The sequence below is a fragment of the Cydia fagiglandana genome, chromosome 4 (genome assembly GCF_963556715.1).
Source record: "Cydia fagiglandana chromosome 4, ilCydFagi1.1, whole genome shotgun sequence".
Lineage (NCBI taxonomy): Eukaryota > Metazoa > Arthropoda > Insecta > Lepidoptera > Tortricidae > Cydia > Cydia fagiglandana.
Window position 1 is genome coordinate 21,903,226 of NC_085935.1, and position 17,691 is coordinate 21,920,916.

General features: G+C 37.3%; 1 long non-coding RNA gene across 1 annotated transcript; it reads left to right on the forward strand.

The window, feature by feature from the left end:
- Positions 1-390: 390 nt before the first annotated feature.
- On the forward strand, positions 391-822 carry LOC134664196 (uncharacterized). Its single transcript, XR_010098225.1, has 2 exons — positions 391-585; positions 779-822. It is a non-coding gene; the product is annotated as an uncharacterized LOC134664196 (long non-coding RNA).
- The last annotated feature ends 16,869 nt before the right edge of the window (positions 823-17,691 follow it).

A 17,691-nucleotide genomic window follows, 5' to 3' on the forward strand; every position in this document is an offset into this window, starting at 1 on the left:
GTTGTTGTCCTATAAACCTGAAAGAGGCAGCATGAAAATATCGGTAGCAAACGGTGAGAAATTACCAGTAAAAGGACGGGGGAACGCTGAGCCCCAAGTCAGCGAGAACGAAAAATTAAACTTAGAAAACGTTATGCATGTTCCCGATTTGTCCATGAATTTAATTTCGGTAAGTGACTTAACCAAGAAGAAATGTAAAGTAATATTCGACGAAAAAGGTTGCGTAATTCAAAAGAAGAACCGAACTATTGCAAGTTGTAAAGAAGTCGATGGCATTTACGAGTTGACAGAAAAGAAAAACAACGTCGTTTATTTGACACTGTCAAAACAAAATGAAAATATTTCTAACGTTTGGCATAAGCGCTTTGCCCATTTATCCCGAAATTATATGTTGAAAATGAAAAACATCGTGACCGGTATGCAATTTAAGAGCACAGATTTGTGCGAACCATGTATTCCCTGTATTGAAGGAAAGACGTGCAAGAGTCCCTTTAAAAACAAAGGTACGAGAGCCACGGATGTTCTGCAAATCGTTCATACTGATTTATGCGGACCCATGGAAGAGCCGTCGTTCGGAGGTTCGAGGTATGTTCTGCTTTTTATCGACGATTATACTCGAAAGACTCATGTTTATTTTTTGAAAAATAAAAGTCAAACTTTCGATAAGTTCCGTGAATATAAGGCGGAAGTAGAGAATGAGACGAGTAAATCGATTAAAATCTTGAGATCGGATGGAGGTGGAGAGTACTGTAATGCACAATTTAATGCCTTTTTGAAGTCTGCAGGAATAAAACACCAGACGACTGTACCCTACACGCCTGAGCAGAATTCTGTTGTCGAGAGAGCCAATCGTACGATCATCGAAAAAGCAAGAACACTACTGTCAGAATCGAACCTGAGCAAAAAATATTGGGCGGAGGCTGTTAATACTGTTGTTTATTTGAAGAACAGGAGCCCCACGAAAGCTTTGAATAATGCAGTGCCTGAAAAGCTTTGGACTGGAAAAGACGTGGATGTCAGTCATCTGAGAATATTTGGTTGTTTGGCCTATAGACTTATACCAAAACAAAAGAGACGTAAATTGGATATGAAGACAGAACCAATGATTTTCATAGGATATCCAGATAATCAGAAAGGTTATCGTCTGATGAATCCAAAGACGGGTGAAGTGACAACTGCGAGAGACGTCAAATTTTTAGAGAATGTGTTTCTTCAAAAAGAGAACGTCAAGAAGTCGTCGGAAGTCATCATTAACCTGGATACGGACTCTGATAGTCAGACCTGTTTATTAAATGGATCCACGAGTGTTCCTGAAGTATCGGAAGCGCACGAGAATGAGTTTGTTGACGCTGTAGACGAGAACATAGAAGGACCTGAACCTGATGTACCTGAGCATGAGCACGTACCTGATGAGGTGATCACTAATGGCGAAGTGATAATACCTGGCCTATCAGAAAGGAGGTATCCTCAGAGAGAACGCAGACAAGTTGATCGGTACGGTTGCAATGTCATGTATGCCAAAGAGAGCAATCTTGATGGAGATCCTGTCACCATAGAGGAAGCACTGGCGAGACCGGACAGCGAATTATGGCAGAAAGCTATAGATGATGAACTTACGTCACTGAAGGAGAACCAGACCTGGACGTTAGTGGATCTACCAGCTGATAAGAAGCCAATCCAATGCAAATGGGTGTTCAAGATCAAGAAAGATAGCGACGGCAAGGTAACGAAGTACAAGGCTAGACTCGTAGCGAAAGGGTTCACACAGGTATGTGGTGTAGATTATACGGAGACCTACTCTCCGGTAGTTAGAAGCTCTACTCTACGATTATTGTTCTCGCTAGCTGCTGAATACGATTGGTTTATTGACCAATGGGATGTCACGACTGCATTTTTATACGGGAAGATAAAAGAGGATATTTACATGCTTCAGCCGAAAGGAGCAGTCGCCAAAGGTCAAGAAACCAAGGTATGTAAGCTGCAGCGATCTCTGTATGGTTTGAAACAAGCCTCAAATGCTTGGTTCAAAGAGTTGGATAGTGAAATGTTAAATTTAGGCTTTGTACAATCAAAAATAGAACCGTGTTTGTATCAAAAACAGCTTAAAGGTAACAAGAAGTTAATTGTCGTGATCTATGTTGATGATCTTTTTATATTTGGCAATTGTGAACAGGAAAAGCAAAGATTAAAATCAGGTTTGCTTGACAAGTTTAAGGTGAAGGACTTAGGCGCGGCTAGACATGTTTTAGGCATGAGACTGAGACGAGAGAAGGGACTTATCCATCTCGATCAGGAACAGTTTATTTTGGACTGCTTGAGGGACTTTAACATGACAGAAGCTAAGCCGGTAACTACTCCAATGGAAGTAGGAATTAAATTAGAGAGATCGACTGATTCCCAATGCCACCTACCATACCAAAATTTGATAGGATGTCTGAATTATTTAGCCTGTAATACGCGACCAGATATTGCACACGCCGTAAGTGTACTTTCTCAATTTAATTCATGTTATGATGAAATACACTTTAAGTGCGCGAAACGAGTCTTAAGGTATTTAAAAGGTACGTCTAACGTGTGTCTCACTTTTCGAAAAACAGGTGATTTAGACTTACGTGGCTATGTAGATGCAGATTGGGGTGGCGCGCTCGATCGCAAATCCTTCACGGGGTTAATTTTCAAGTTAGGCTACAATATTGTTGCTTGGGAAAGCAAAAAACAGGCGACAGTATCATTGAGCTCTACAGAGGCAGAGTACGTAGGGCTGAGCCAAGCTTCAAAGGAAGCATTATATTTGCGTAGTTTACTGCACAGTTTGACTACTGTAGAGAGTAAACCTGTAGTCATTTTTAATGACAATCAGTCGGCACATAAAATTGCAGCCAACAAAATGATGCATAATAGGACAAAACACATTGATATTAAGTATCATTTTATCCGTGAATGTGTACTGGCTAATAAGGTTGAAATAAGGTATATGTCAACAGATAAAATGATAGCGGACATCTTAACTAAAAGTGTTTCTGGCCCGAAGTTAAAAGGTTTTTTGAAGGATTTATCCTTGTCAAATTATCCTATTAAGAGGGCGGACTAGAGTATAGTTAGGTGTTTGATACTATAATGTGTTATTATATGTTTTTTAAATGTTTTGTGTTAGGTAATAGAATAATTTTTCTAGTTTTCCTTTTTATGCGATTTAATTTGTTGGCGGATCTTTATGTTTGTGTACAGTCAGGCACGATAGTTTAGCATATAAATTTTATTTTATGTACCGAGTACAGACAAGTACAGAAGTAATTATGTATGTCCGTAATAGTTTAAGAGGGCGTATTGGAGGTTGCATATGTACTGCACTGGCAGAATATATTATAAACCTATTACTGTCTAATGTAATGTCAATATTTGAATATGTTTGTATAGAAAATATATTGATTCTACCCAGAACTGGCGTTGACTATCTGTTCCACTTATTCTGCTGGAGACCAGGACCCTGGTTCTTCTAATAATTACATACAACACAAGCTTTTTGAGCCTCCTGTAAGATCGGTCTGTGTAAAATTGTCCTATAATATTATTATTTTTTATTCACTCACGACCCGCCCCGGCTTCGGACGGGTTAGCAAATTATACACTTAAACCTTCCTCGAGAATCACTCTAAGGATATGTGAAAACCGCATGAAAAACCGTTCAATAGTTTTTGAGTTCATCGCGAACAAACAGACAGACGCGGCGGGGGACTTTGTTTTATAAGGTGTAGTGATAATGTTTAAAATTATAGTGATGACTAAATAAGTTTTTGGCATAAATTTCATTTTTGGTACAAGCTTTTATCGCTGACTGTACTTTTTTTTTCACAGGCAACTAATACTCATTGAGACTATTCTAAGAACCCCAAACACAATTAAGTTTCGTTGTTTTATCACAGAGTTCCTATGGCCACCTCCGGTCTCCATCATCAGATCAGCTCGATGACACCATAATATTGCATTGTCACCCGACTTACAATATGTATGCAAAATTTCAGCTCAATCGGAAACCGGGCAGTGGATGAAATTTAACTTGCAAGATTTGATTAGGTACACACAGACAACGGTCAGGTAAAACTAAATAAAAGCTTGTAAAAACACTAAACTTAGGTACCTACCTACTAACAAGCCAGTTCAACTAATTATAAAATATGAACATCATAAATTCTGTACTGGCTGGATATAATTACAGATTCATTAAATAATTAGTGCGGCTTGTTGGACTTTGCTAGTTTGGGGTCTGCCGGGTCAACAGTGGAAGGTCAACGTGGGAAACTTTCCCTTGTTTTGGGCTCAGAGGGCCTATCGCAAACCATTTCGTTCGATTGTTTATTTACCTCTCTTTCACTCAAATATGAGAGAAGGACGGAGAGGCAGGTAACGAAATTTCGATATTCGAATTTCTCGGTAGGCCCTTTAGAACGCTCCTGAATCTCTGTTTTGTACATGGTGTAAATTACTTGAAATAGAAGCACGGGTGGATTTAATCGCTAGGTATATCGATGTTATTTAAACGACAAGACGAGGAAAGTGTATTTAGGTTTTTAAATGATATTAGATACTTACCTAAATCAATTTTAGAACTTACTTTTGCACCAAAATATTCGTAAAAGCAAGATGCACTGATATCGGTGTAATGTTTATAGATATATAAATAATGAGAACCAGATGAACCAGAACCATATGGGTTCTGATTAAACACCAACAAGTTTTAAGTTTTTTAACACATTCAGAGCACACCCGCCTAACGCTACGTCTTACGTAGGCGAACAACGCGCGAAAGCGGCGCGGCGCGGCGCGGCGAAAGCGGCCGCCGCCGCGCCGCGCCGCGCCGCGCCGCCTGACATTCGCGTGCAAATCGCGCCGCACCGCGTTCGCAACGAGATCGCTTACGTAGGACACTTCTATGGGCATCAAAGGATTGATTTCGCCGCGCCGCGCCGCGCCGCGTTCGCGCGTTGTTCGCCTACGTAAGACGTAGCGTAACGGGTCGCTGGCAGCGAATGTGTTAAGACGCGACATGTTTCGGAGAGACTATTAAATTAGGTCTCAATTTTCAAGCACTAACAGCGTATGAGCAGCCACGATAGTTACGCTCTACGTAATTATACGTGTGCTAAACCGTTAAATAAGCTTAATGTCAGTACGATTCCTATCCTACTATTATATACTCAATCCAATTAAAATTATACTGATGTTTTAATTCAAATATCTGCCACGCGTTTTCTCAAAATTATGTGGTTGTCAATAATTGCTTTTGGAAATATCCGGAAGGTATTGACGTGGAGTTACATGCCGCAACCTATAATTTGCGATTGCAGCCAAACGATGCGCTACAATACCGTATAATATCGTATAATACACCGCAATACACTAATGCTATGCTAATGGCATGGTAATAGGGCGTAGCTTTTATTCCTTGTATGTAACGTAGGTTTTGTTATTGCTGTGATAATGCTGTGAATATAAAACAGAGGTTCTACCGCGAAAACCGAAATTCGCAAATTGCGGGGATCTTCCTCTTTTACTCCAATGAAGGCGTAATTAGAGTGACAGAGAAAAATGCCCGCAATTTGCGAACTTCGATTTTCGCGGTTATAGCCCAGCTCACATATGTTCCGTTTCTCGGGTTATTGGGTTTCAAAAGGATTCTTTTGGTGTTTTTTCATCAAAAATGTGCATTGAGTACAAGGTTTCATTTTGGTTTTCACTTTACAGTATTGCGGAGGTGGAAAACGGACGGTGTCACTTAAAATAAGTGATGGAGTAGATTGGTTCTATCCCAATCACAACACGGCGACATTTGCAATCCGAATGTAACCCAAAATTAAATTGATAACAAAGATAGATTTCCATCTACCTACATATTGCTTAGAACATAAAGAATGTCTTACTGTTGTGATTGAAACCGTAAACCGATGACACAAAACTATGTTAAATAAATATCGGTGTACCACATGTTGCTGTTTGCATATAAACATTATGATATTCAGTTACATGTCGGCAGTCTCCTATGAAAATATACTTAAATTATAATTAAACTTTGTAAACAGTTTGATTTTCAGTTTTGCCTACGAAATCTAAAAAAAAATTATGAAAATCTACAAATTACGAATTTCAAAACTGAAAACCGTAACTTGACCCGTTGAACTCATTGCAACACCATTTTCGATTTGATTCGTTAAAAAAATCCAAAGTTAGGTAAATTCTTTGAAGTACACATCAAAAAGACAATAGCTCTGATATTTTAAAGATTTTTATAGTCAAGAAAGCCTTTTCTTTTATCGTAATGCCATTCCAAATGAAGAGGTCCATCGTTAAGAGCACCATATAGTTTTTACCATCGAATCATTCAAATTTAGACTTTAGCTCCATGTTTTTAAAAGTGGGATGGTGTGAAGTTGTCAGATGAAGTTGTACAAGAAATCAATCGCCGCGGAAAGAGCGTTTTTTTTAATCAAATCGAGTAGAAAGCTCGCAAAACGGCCATTCGCTTTAACGAGGCACCTTTGTCATATTTTCTTTGGGGTCCGATCGTAATTGCGGAATGAAATTAACCAATCGCTTGAACTCATTTTGTCGTCAATTTTAACGCTGATTAAGTTGATCTAGGTGTTTTTTAGGTATTGTATTGTAGTAAATACGGGCAGGTTTCCACAACTCGACGACTAGTGTAGGTATATTTCGCGTAAGTATTAAATTAAGGAGGTAAATTCAGACAATAGATACCTACCTACTGCTAACGTGATTCTACTATTTTAAGTCGTACTGTACATATGAATATTTAGGTATCTATACTTATATTGTAGAATTCCGAATACAAGATTATTAGGTATATTGTCAAGTGAAGAACAGTAATGAGTGAAAAACAATGTAATTTCGGGCCACCCTGTAATAATAAAAAATGCCAGAAACACAATAATTCAATAATAACATGCATAAAAAAGCCGCAAATTGCAATAAAACATAAACCCATTTAGATCTCTCGTACGCAACAATAAGAGTAAGGAATTGCTCACGCACCGCTCGTTATTCTGCAGAGATGGCCACGCAATATTACGCACGGCTAGGGCTGACACGAGCGAACACGTGCTACTACATAGGTATCTACACAAAACACTGTCACAAAAGTTGGAACATTTTCAGAAATTTCTGTGAAATTTCATACTAAATTAACCTTCATTTTGGAAACGGAATATTTCGAGCGTCAAACTAGAATGAGAAATTTTCTAATTTTTTCAATGAAGAAATTTCGCAATTGTAGAAACTTTAATATACTTATATCTAGATACTTTCAAAAAAATAGCGTACTCCTGTCTCAAATACCAGCAATGCACTTGCAAACCCTCTGATGTTTGCATCATCAGGTAATTCATTCCAAACATCAAGTAATTCGTCTGCTGCTCGCTTGGTACCTATATTTTAAAAAGGACTGTAAAGTAACAACCCTGGCCGGCAGTAATAAGTGAAACGACCCTACCGCCACTTCCACAAAACTCACCTGTTATTATTGCGTTGTAAGAAAGTAACGTATCTCTTTGTGTTGATAATGGAACTTTTTTCTTATTACCTTTGTCATTGTATCAACCCGTATAAGAGCGTGATAGTTTCTTTATTACTCTTGCCCGACTTCTTATCACAGTAAAAAGAAAAATACAATAAACTGGGAACTTTAAGATACGTCAAATATTACATTGAGGTACGATATGGATTAGATGTGTCAGTGTCAAAAATGACGTTTAGTTTGAAGAAAAGTCACTTTTGTCATTAAAAATTATCTAATCCATATCGTATCTAGACGTAATATTTGACGTATCTTAAAATTCAAAAAAGGCCACAGGATAAATGATATCTGACAGGTCGTTTTGAACGTACACTGACATCAGAATGATATCTGACTAACTTCATTTAGTTATCGTGCGTCTCGCTCGCGCCAATACAGGTACGGACAAGTAAGAGCGATATACACGATAACTGCATGACATCATTTAAATGGCGTAGTTATACGGGGCATAATAGACACACAGATTGACTTAGTTGTTTTTTTCGCTTGAATTCTATTAAAATCGTAAATAAATTTACGTGATTTCAAGTGATTAAAAACTTAAAACCATTTTTTTTTGGATACGCTAAAGCTAAATCTATTCTTATTGTCTCCTCTATACGATCGGCCAACGCCGGCCACTCCAAGGGGCTCAAGTATGCGTTAGAGGAGTTCGTCCCTTGGAGTGGCCGGCGGTGGCCCATCGTGTAGAGGAGCCATAAAACGAAAAGTAGCTAACACCACATTTTCTTCTCTATTGTGTGTAAGTATTGTGAATTTCATCAAAAGAGTTCTTTTGCCGTTGTTGACTACACATATTGGAATATAATATAACCTAAAATTAGAACTACCTACAAACTAAAACTCTGGAATGCACCCCTTTTTGTAAGTCGGTGCAAAAGACATTACACCTGCGAGTAAAACCCTCGCACCGTAATGGTCCCAGTTTCAAACGTATTTGCGCAAATGACGGTCCAAGCGGAATCCAATACCGGACTTATCAACGAACCCGAATGAAGCGCGTCGAAAACAAACCAGTAGAAAACTGGGGCCTACCGCGAAATCTAAACTCCGGTTTTTGCTCTCTGTTGCTCTTGCAAATTAGAACGATAGAGAGGCAAATAGAACAACGAAGTTGTTTGGGGTAGGCCCTCCAAGCATTTTTTTTTAATGCCCGTAATAAGCATATCCCATATCTCGTATAGTTTGGCCGGAGTCATTACACCCGGTGTCGCATTCAGAATTATAGGCCAATAAGGATAGCTACCGTTTTGTACCATTTAGGGTCCTAGCTAAATTGGTTGTTCAATACTTACTCTATAGAATTTCCAATTTAGCAAGAACCCTAAATGGTATAACAATCCCGCGTGGTGAAGTACATTCACAGAGCATCAGGAAGAATCAGCATACCGAAGTATGTTCAGTGAAGTTTACGATTTCCAGAAAATAATCGATTTGTGTTCTTTGTGAATCGTGCTAACCTAAATTGTGTTTGTTGTGTAAGTATGTGGTGTGGCGCAGCGTGGGTAGACCCCCCACAATGTGGACTGATGACCTGGTGAAGGTCGCGGGAGTCCGCTGGATGCGGGTGGCGCAAGACCGGTCATTGTGGCACTCTTTGGGGGAGGCCTATGTCCAGCAGTGGACGTCCTCTTGCTGATATGATGATGATGAAGTATGTGGACTACTACTGCCACACTACTACTACTATTACTATTATTAGTCGTAACACAAGGGTTCACATTATACTAGAGAAGAGTTAACAATCGAAACAAAACTTTGCAAACACTTAAATAGGCTAGAGCAGCTTAATTGCGAGCTTGATAAATAAAGACAGACAGACACACTTGTTATCGTTAATAGGGTCTCGTTTTGTTGCGAGTTCATTACTGATAACCTTTTTTTGAACCTTCACAGGTACGCTGTCCAGTCAGGGTCAATATCAATAGGAAATAAATCAAATTAATTATAAAAAAATATTTTGGTCCGTGTTATTTCAAGTAGAAAGACTACTTTATAAATTATAACCTGAAGTAGAAGTCATATAATAAATAAAATGGGACCAAGAAGGCCTCCTAGGGTAGCCCTAGGATCCTAGGAGCAAGCCAGCGTCTTGTGCACTTTGCTACCAGACACAGCGGTATATTATTTAAAAAAAACAACGGATTGCACTGCAGGAGTGCCGGTAGAAGTGAAAACTCAATGACCTTGTAACAGTTTTTCGATCAGGTCACGTGTCCATCTTACGTCTTACGAATCTTACGGTCTCGTGACCTGTCGCGAGTTTAACATTTTTTACCCATCGCAACAAGTGCACAGCGCCGCTAAAGAAGTTTAATCACTTCAAAAAAACTGCGGCCTTATAGGCACCGTCGACCTTCAAGACCTTGCTTAAACTTGAGAAAATTCGATCCTTACTTGATAGTATTTAACTTTAATTACGATGATTTTTTCAAGTTTGAAACGTAGGTTACCTAGATTACGTTCCTAACCTAGATTGCCTAATTATTAAAATAAGTTCACAATGTTTTAGCTCCTTTTTAACTACCCACTTAATTTATTCTAAGAAATTTAGAATTATTTGTTATAACTGTTTAAGTATATATCCTTTGTTGGAACAACTGTTTTTTCTTCGTCGCACAGTTACTCAATTATCCCGACACGAAGATTTTCCATAATTGAGGACCCACGGCCCACGAGCGATCTGTTCTATATCAAATACCGTAAAAATTTAATTGCTCGCCTATTCCCACTTTTTCGACAATCCTTCACATAAAATCATCTCTCCCTCTCTGTTTTATAGGGTTAGTGAAGGGCAAAATCGGTTAACGCTTAGAAAGGAATGTTTGGACGGAATCCAATTAATTCAGAACCCTTTTATGTTTGATCCCTAATGACTGTGAATATAAGAATCGTTTAGGAGTAAATCGATTTTATTATTTCCGTTACGATGGGGTTCAATGTTCGAATGTAATGCGGTGTTCGATTGCTGTATGTATAATCCACCATGAATTATTTAAAAAAAAACGGTCTACATATACGGTCTACTACTAAATCATATTTGAATTAATGTTTTCAGTAAATATATGGTGCAAAATGCTAGATTTAGAGCAAATTGCAGCACATGGTCTGTGTCCCTTTTTACATGCCTATACAATTAGACTCAGACCAAGAATAGTCTGCAGCGGATTTGATAGCCCACGCAGTGCACGTGTTATTTTAAACGTCAAACTTCTATGGAATGATGACGTATAAATGACACTTGCACTGCGTGGGCTATCAAATCCGCTGCAGACTTTTTTTGGTCCGACTCTAGTGGGCTGTGCTGGAAGAAATATCATATCAAAATCAAAGTATAAAGTTCGAATTTTGCGTTATGATGATCTCTTGTTTGAAAAGTTCAGAGTGGTAGTCGCTCTAACTATTAGAAAAACTTATGCTTTTAAGGATTAAAATGCTATAGAGAGGTGAGATGTGAGTGCTATGAGAGGTGTACACCGCAATAACGAATTTTTACAGTCATTCAAAAGTTACTCAACGCTATTTTCAATAGTATTTCAATATTCAAATTTGAAATTACAATTTATTTAAGTGCCCACTTACATTAATTCGTTAATAAACGATCGAACATTGTACACACGCAAATCGAAATCGCCCGTATATTTCAACCGCTCAAAATTCAAATAACGATCCCGCCATTAATCAAGCACCAATATTTCATTGTTAATTTAACGACCCGAGCTCGGGACGATTTTTTGAGTGAAATTAAAAAAGTTGGAGCTAGCAGGGTCCGCGCGGGAGTGACACTCATCCCGTCACTCGACAGTCGCGCGTGTTTTGTTTTTTATATAAAATAAATGACAATCAACAAGTGTTCGGATTGAAATGGCAACCAAAAGGTAAATACACGCAGGGTATGAAAATTTTACTTTCCTATTCTACATTTTATAAATTTGTATATTGCGACACCCAAGACCCATCAAGTTAAGTTCATGTTGTTGAATCACGCAACGATTATACGGATTTGGATTCAAAATCTGGGACATTTTAAGTTAACAATTGAGATAATTTTCATACCCATATTCATCCCCAACGGTGGCGAAATACGACGTGTTATATGAGTACCATGCGAGAGTGACCTTTGCATTTTAAAGACTTCTACATGAATACAGTACAGTCACGGGAATGATTGTAATCTTAAAAATTCAAATCATTATACTTTACCTTGAGATTTTAACTAGTTAAAGTATAGTATAGTAGTAATATAGTATAGTAGTATAGTATAAGTAAACGAGATCCTGAATACCTGTCCAGTACCCGAACAATAAGAATGAAATTGGGAAAATTGGTTAGCTGTTTAAAAACAGCAAGCAAAAAAAACTGCGATAGCGTCGTGCCAAGTTAATATAGGTCAATACATTCAATTGGAAGATAAGAGCCGGTAAAAATAAAATTAATTGTACAGAACCTGTCGTCTTCTCCGGGCGCCATCTTACTAACAGTATCTTGATAATTTCCCTTAGGTATGGCTCGTATCGGAAAAATTGACTTACAAAATTGTTACACGATCGCGGAATTTTAACAATTTATCGTTCCGTCTCTTATCTACTTTTTTCGGCTTTATCGCAATTTTTTCGCTAATAGATACGGTCGCTTGCCCGTTTCTGTGCTGATTTAACGCCTTTACATTGAAATTTAGATGTGTTATTAATTAAATTTTCCATAAGCTTGAATTTTGGAATGAAATATGTATCAGATACCTATATAAAAAGAAGTAAGTAAATAGTTACCTAGTTAGTACAACTGCGACTATTTGTAATAAGGATGTCCGGAAACGATATACCCTTTTAACTATGAGACAAGACATATTAAAACATATTTAAAACTGGGTCTATGGTGAATTTACTTTAATACTTACCATTATTCCCGGCGTTTAGACACAGGTTTCACTGGTCCTGGTCACGGCTAACCCGGTCGCGATAGACCCGGCTTTAAATATATTTTAACATGTATTCAAATCGCGAAGGTTTTAAATGTTATATGAGACAAGACGTTGATCGACTTTTACTCCCGAGAAAATATTAAAATAAGTCCGTCGGTAAAAGCGTACATACTGTGGACTAAGTCAATTTATATTTTTCGTGTGGAAAAATTAAATGCATGTTTCTTAAGTCTGCTGACTGGATTTCAAAATTTGCTGGCTCATTATAATGGAACACTAGAGTCTTTGCGGAAAGAGAAGAGTCGTGGAATTCATGGGGCTGTGGGGCATAATACTTCATTCCGAACAGACTGGGGGCCCGATTTGCATTTTGAAATAGACATCTATTAGACATCACCACGATGCGATAACGATATGTTTAAGATCTAACCTGTTAAATTTGACATTTGCGCTATTCTGGAGATACTTTTGAACGATTTCCACAGGATATGACTTAGAGATCCAATTCACATCTCTTATCATCTTACTCTATCTAACGTAAAAGTGACATTGTTTGCCCGAATTGCGCTGCAAAAGAGAACTAGTTGATAGCTAAACTATAACGTATCTAGAATGGATCTAGTACGTGTCGTCTCTTGTGAATATCTTGAAGTTCGAATACGGCAGTGTATCAAATTCACAAAGATTCAAAATTTAATTGGGCTCTATGTAGAGTATGTAGGTACTACATGTAGGACGACAGTCGTTAGGATGCTACAATTATATTTCCATGAACAATATTAACATCACAATAAAGTTAAAACATTTGCACTATGCCGTTCCATAAAAGTACATTCGTAGTAAATTTTTCCCTCTTTTATTGTTGTTGGTTTAAAGGCAAGAAGACAATGGTCGTGTACAATGCTTTTTTATTAGTCTCTAGCAAACGAGCAACATAGTGCCAACTGAGTTCTCACTAATGTTCATGTGGTTAGTACTTACATTTTATAATGTCCATTATATGAATAAAACTATTTGGAGTTGCCATTCCGAGCCCTGTTTCTGAATTCTGAACATAATTATCTACCTTACGTTTGACAACTCCGGTGGATCGATGTTTTTAGTCTCAAAGTGACATTCGGATGGCAACTGCAACTGTTGCGACTTTTACTATTTACTTCTACTTACTAGTTTTTATGAAAATGAAATTATGAAAAACCACCCGATGTTTTCCAACTCTAAGCAGGCCTCACAAGCCTCTCTAATGCACTTTCCAGCATTATTCGTATAATGCAAAATTGAATGCAAAGGTTTCCAAGCGAGGAACGCGGTCTGCAAGGTGCGTTTATTGCATTTTTGAGTGGCCGCGCCTTGCATATACCTTACATACTGTTCAAGCGTTCACCGCCTCCGTTCTTGCTCGGACTAAAAGGTCTTTTTCCCTTAAAGTTGGGTTCACAGAAACTTGCCAACTTTTGCTCTGAAACTTGTTTCGGCACTGATAGCTCCTGCATCTTTAATATTTGTACATGTGTAGCGCCGTGTACACGGGTGAAGTATTTGTAAGTTTGGTTCAGTGTTCGTGGATTTATGAGTTTGTGGCGAAGAGTTTGCTGAGCTTAAAATTATTGTGTTCAATTTTAAAGTAACTATTAGATACCTATTTTTGAAGTAAAATTAGATTGTAATGTTAGTTTTAGGCCGTCGATTCAAAATGGCTGATTATCTAATGATAGACAAAAAAACAGTTTTTCTACTCTAGCGCTTCAGTGATATCTTTAACAAAACCTTTTATCGATAACGGATTTTCAGCAAAAATGCTAAAAAATAAATTTAAAATTCACGTATAAAACAATAAAATTGCTGCGAAAGCCAATGGAATGAAATGTTTTGACCACGCGTGTTTTTGATGCGGACGATACGCGCCGTCCACAAACAGTCATTCCCTTGTGGTAACAAAAATATACGAGGGATGTGATCAATAAAACCAGTCTAAAATTGACTTCCGATTAGTTATGAATAGTTTGTTTCAAATAGATTCGATTAGTAAGTACAAGTGGCAGTTTTGAAAGGACACCAGTGTGGATCTTGAGTCATAAGTTACGATTCGTTTAATGAACAGTCACATTTTAATATTGCAATAGTTACACTTTCGTCTTATAAAGGTTAAGTATTGTTCTGAGCATCAACTTTATTCAGATCTAACAAACTTACGCATATTTAGTCGGTGAATTAATATTGAACTTGTCTCCCCCTTTCACTTTCATGTTTTTGATCAAAAATCTTAACGGATTGGTGCGGGCCGCTTTCGGATGAAACAAGCGCCTGGCGCTCGTTAGCTAAATAAATATTATGGTAAAATACATAAAAACTAGCCCACGACCGGGATAAACGAAACGAAGTAATGGGCGAAAGGAGGCTATAATGATGATGAAGATTTTTTGGTGAAATACAGTTGTTATGAGTCAAACGCTCGTTCTGTGACTGGATTAAAGTGCTTGCGGTCTATCACGCCATGACAGGGTGTGACACCAGCCTTACCAAGCGCCCGCAAACGGTTATACTTACCAGTTATTATCACAATTCGAATAAATGAACTCTTTCAGTAATTGAATTTTAAATTTTACCAATTTCTAAAACTACTTTAGACTGAGTCTGCTCGAGTCATTTGCGACAAAAAATTTAAATGAAACTTTTACCACGTAGCGATGTTATTCGTCGTTTTAAGTTTATTTTGGCATATAAAAATAGTATTGGTGTCTTTATCATCAAATGACACGGTATATAGGTACCTGGTGTGGTCTGTAACATGAGCAAATAATTAAAACATAGATTGTACTCCTCAAACGGCGCCACTTTTGTTCAACAACTTTTATAAATTATGAAGTATTTAGACTTCCTAATTTTCATACAAAATAAATATTATCTTCAATGGACGCCATCGCCATGTTTGTGATTGACGTTGCTTGTCACGCCTTAAACATACCAAAATTCGCAATACATTGCGTCTTATAATGAACTTAGTGTATTAAAAATCAAACCACGAGGTATTTTTACAAGATCGTTCGTACGATTCGTTTCGTTTCGTTTCGTTTTTATTCCAAAGTATTAAATATACTGTTCTAAATACGTACCTAGATAAAATTGTTATTAAAGGTAAATAGTACTTTTGATGTAGAATAGTCTCATCCGTTACCGCGTAAAAGTTTTCTTTTGTATGTTTTATAACAGGATGTTATTATAACAGGTATGTTATTATTAGTTATAAACATAAGAGAACTACACGAAAAAAAGTGACAAAACTCTCCAACTTTTCTACACCAAATAAAACTATTTCTATTTATTTTATTCAAAAATAACGAATCAAAAATTAATAAAATACCTAATTTTATTCGTTACCCAATTGCGTACCTAAATACTTACTACATAGAGACCTATTAAGCCAATCTTAAATTAAGTCCTTTTGTAGAATTCCTTGAACCTAGTTCATTGTGTGGCAGCCGCAGCCGTCTTGAGCGATTTAATACCGCCGTGTCGCCGTGTCTGAAACAGAGCGATCCTTTGTTGAATACCAACAAAATCTTAATTAGCAGAGATAAAACGAGCCGTTTGCCCGGAGACATTAATTGCAGTCCAACAGCCATTGCTGTAGGAGCCAGACCCGGAAAAAGGTACCAGGAGCTTAGCCAACATCAAAATCGTTGATAGAAAACTATAGCTGACAGGCAATAGCTGATAGAAACTTAAATTTTAATAATGTTTGGAAATAGTCACAAGATTTTTTGTAGCAGCTTTCATCTCAATACATTTTTTTCTTTTCGTTTGGCATTTGTAGATACTTATCTTGTTTGTGGAAGCCACCAGCAACATGCTGAGATGGGGCCATTTCGTGGCACTTTAATCTTATTTTGTGTTTCCTTTTATAAAATGTATTTTACCGATTGTTTGTGCTTACGAATAAATCAATTCTATTTATTCTATTCTTATATTTAGGTACGTTTGTCATCTTGCCTAGGCCCCCAGATATTACATAATCTTCAAATTGATTTCACAACTTGTTATTTTACCAATCTGGCCTCCATTGATGAACAGCTGCAAGGAACTCAAAAATGTGCTAATTCAATTGTATTTACAACTTGCTGGCCTGCTATTCCGGCTTTCATCGATGTACAGTCTAGTAATTAGGTTTTTTTATGATAAAGGAGGTAAACGAGCAGATGAATTGCGTGATGGTAAGCAACTACCGTCACCCATAGACACCTGCAAGGGTTGTAAGTGCATAGCCTTCATTAAGATCATTATTTTCTTGCAGGTTTGAAGGGCGACAGTTTATTTCACAGTTTAGATGTTAGTTAGTTAGCACATGAACTTTTCTGAAATAAAGTGTTCATTGTTTTTGAATTTTATACATTTTTCGGTGTCAGCTCTCTGTCTACATGTAACTCAAATGTCCACAACGAGTTTGAAATGAGGGTGCTTCCGTTTTCTGTATATATATCAATAAATATGTATGTATGTGCTTAATATAACGTTTCTTATCCAATTAAGAGCTATCACGCGTATTCGGGAAACGAGATAATCACAAGATCTAGAAACGATATAGAGATCAACTAGATTTACATTAGATATCAACTAGATGTGACTTGGATATCTAAGTCATAACTTGTCAAAATCGTTCAAGAGGACCTCCAGAATCGCGGAAACGTCAAATTTGACATATCTATCTTACAAATATCTTTAAATTATCCATATCGTAACTTGTTGAGGTCTAGTAGAGATCTAATTCATTTTCGGAATCGAGCCGTATATCGTTTTTATGTGAGTTGTCTTGACAGCCTGATATGATACACTTTTTTGAACAATGTGTTCCTTTTCCGATAAGTTATAATCATAAATGCTTCTATTTCTTCAAATAGGTATACAGTCTTTATTTTTCAACAGTCCAGTTCTGAATATTCAGCAAAATATAAGTTAAGGCACAATTACGGTTTAAGAAACCGTTTTAACTCTCCAACTAAAACGTCATTCATCCGTTCAGGTGGATTACCTTGGGTTCAACTGATTCCAATACGGCTACATCTCTAATTTCTAAACAGTGTATCTTCACAAACATGTCAAGGCGCTTACGACTATTTGACAATTCCACAATAGGGTAAAATACTCAACTCAATTTCACTGCTATTTTGTATCCAATTGAATAAAT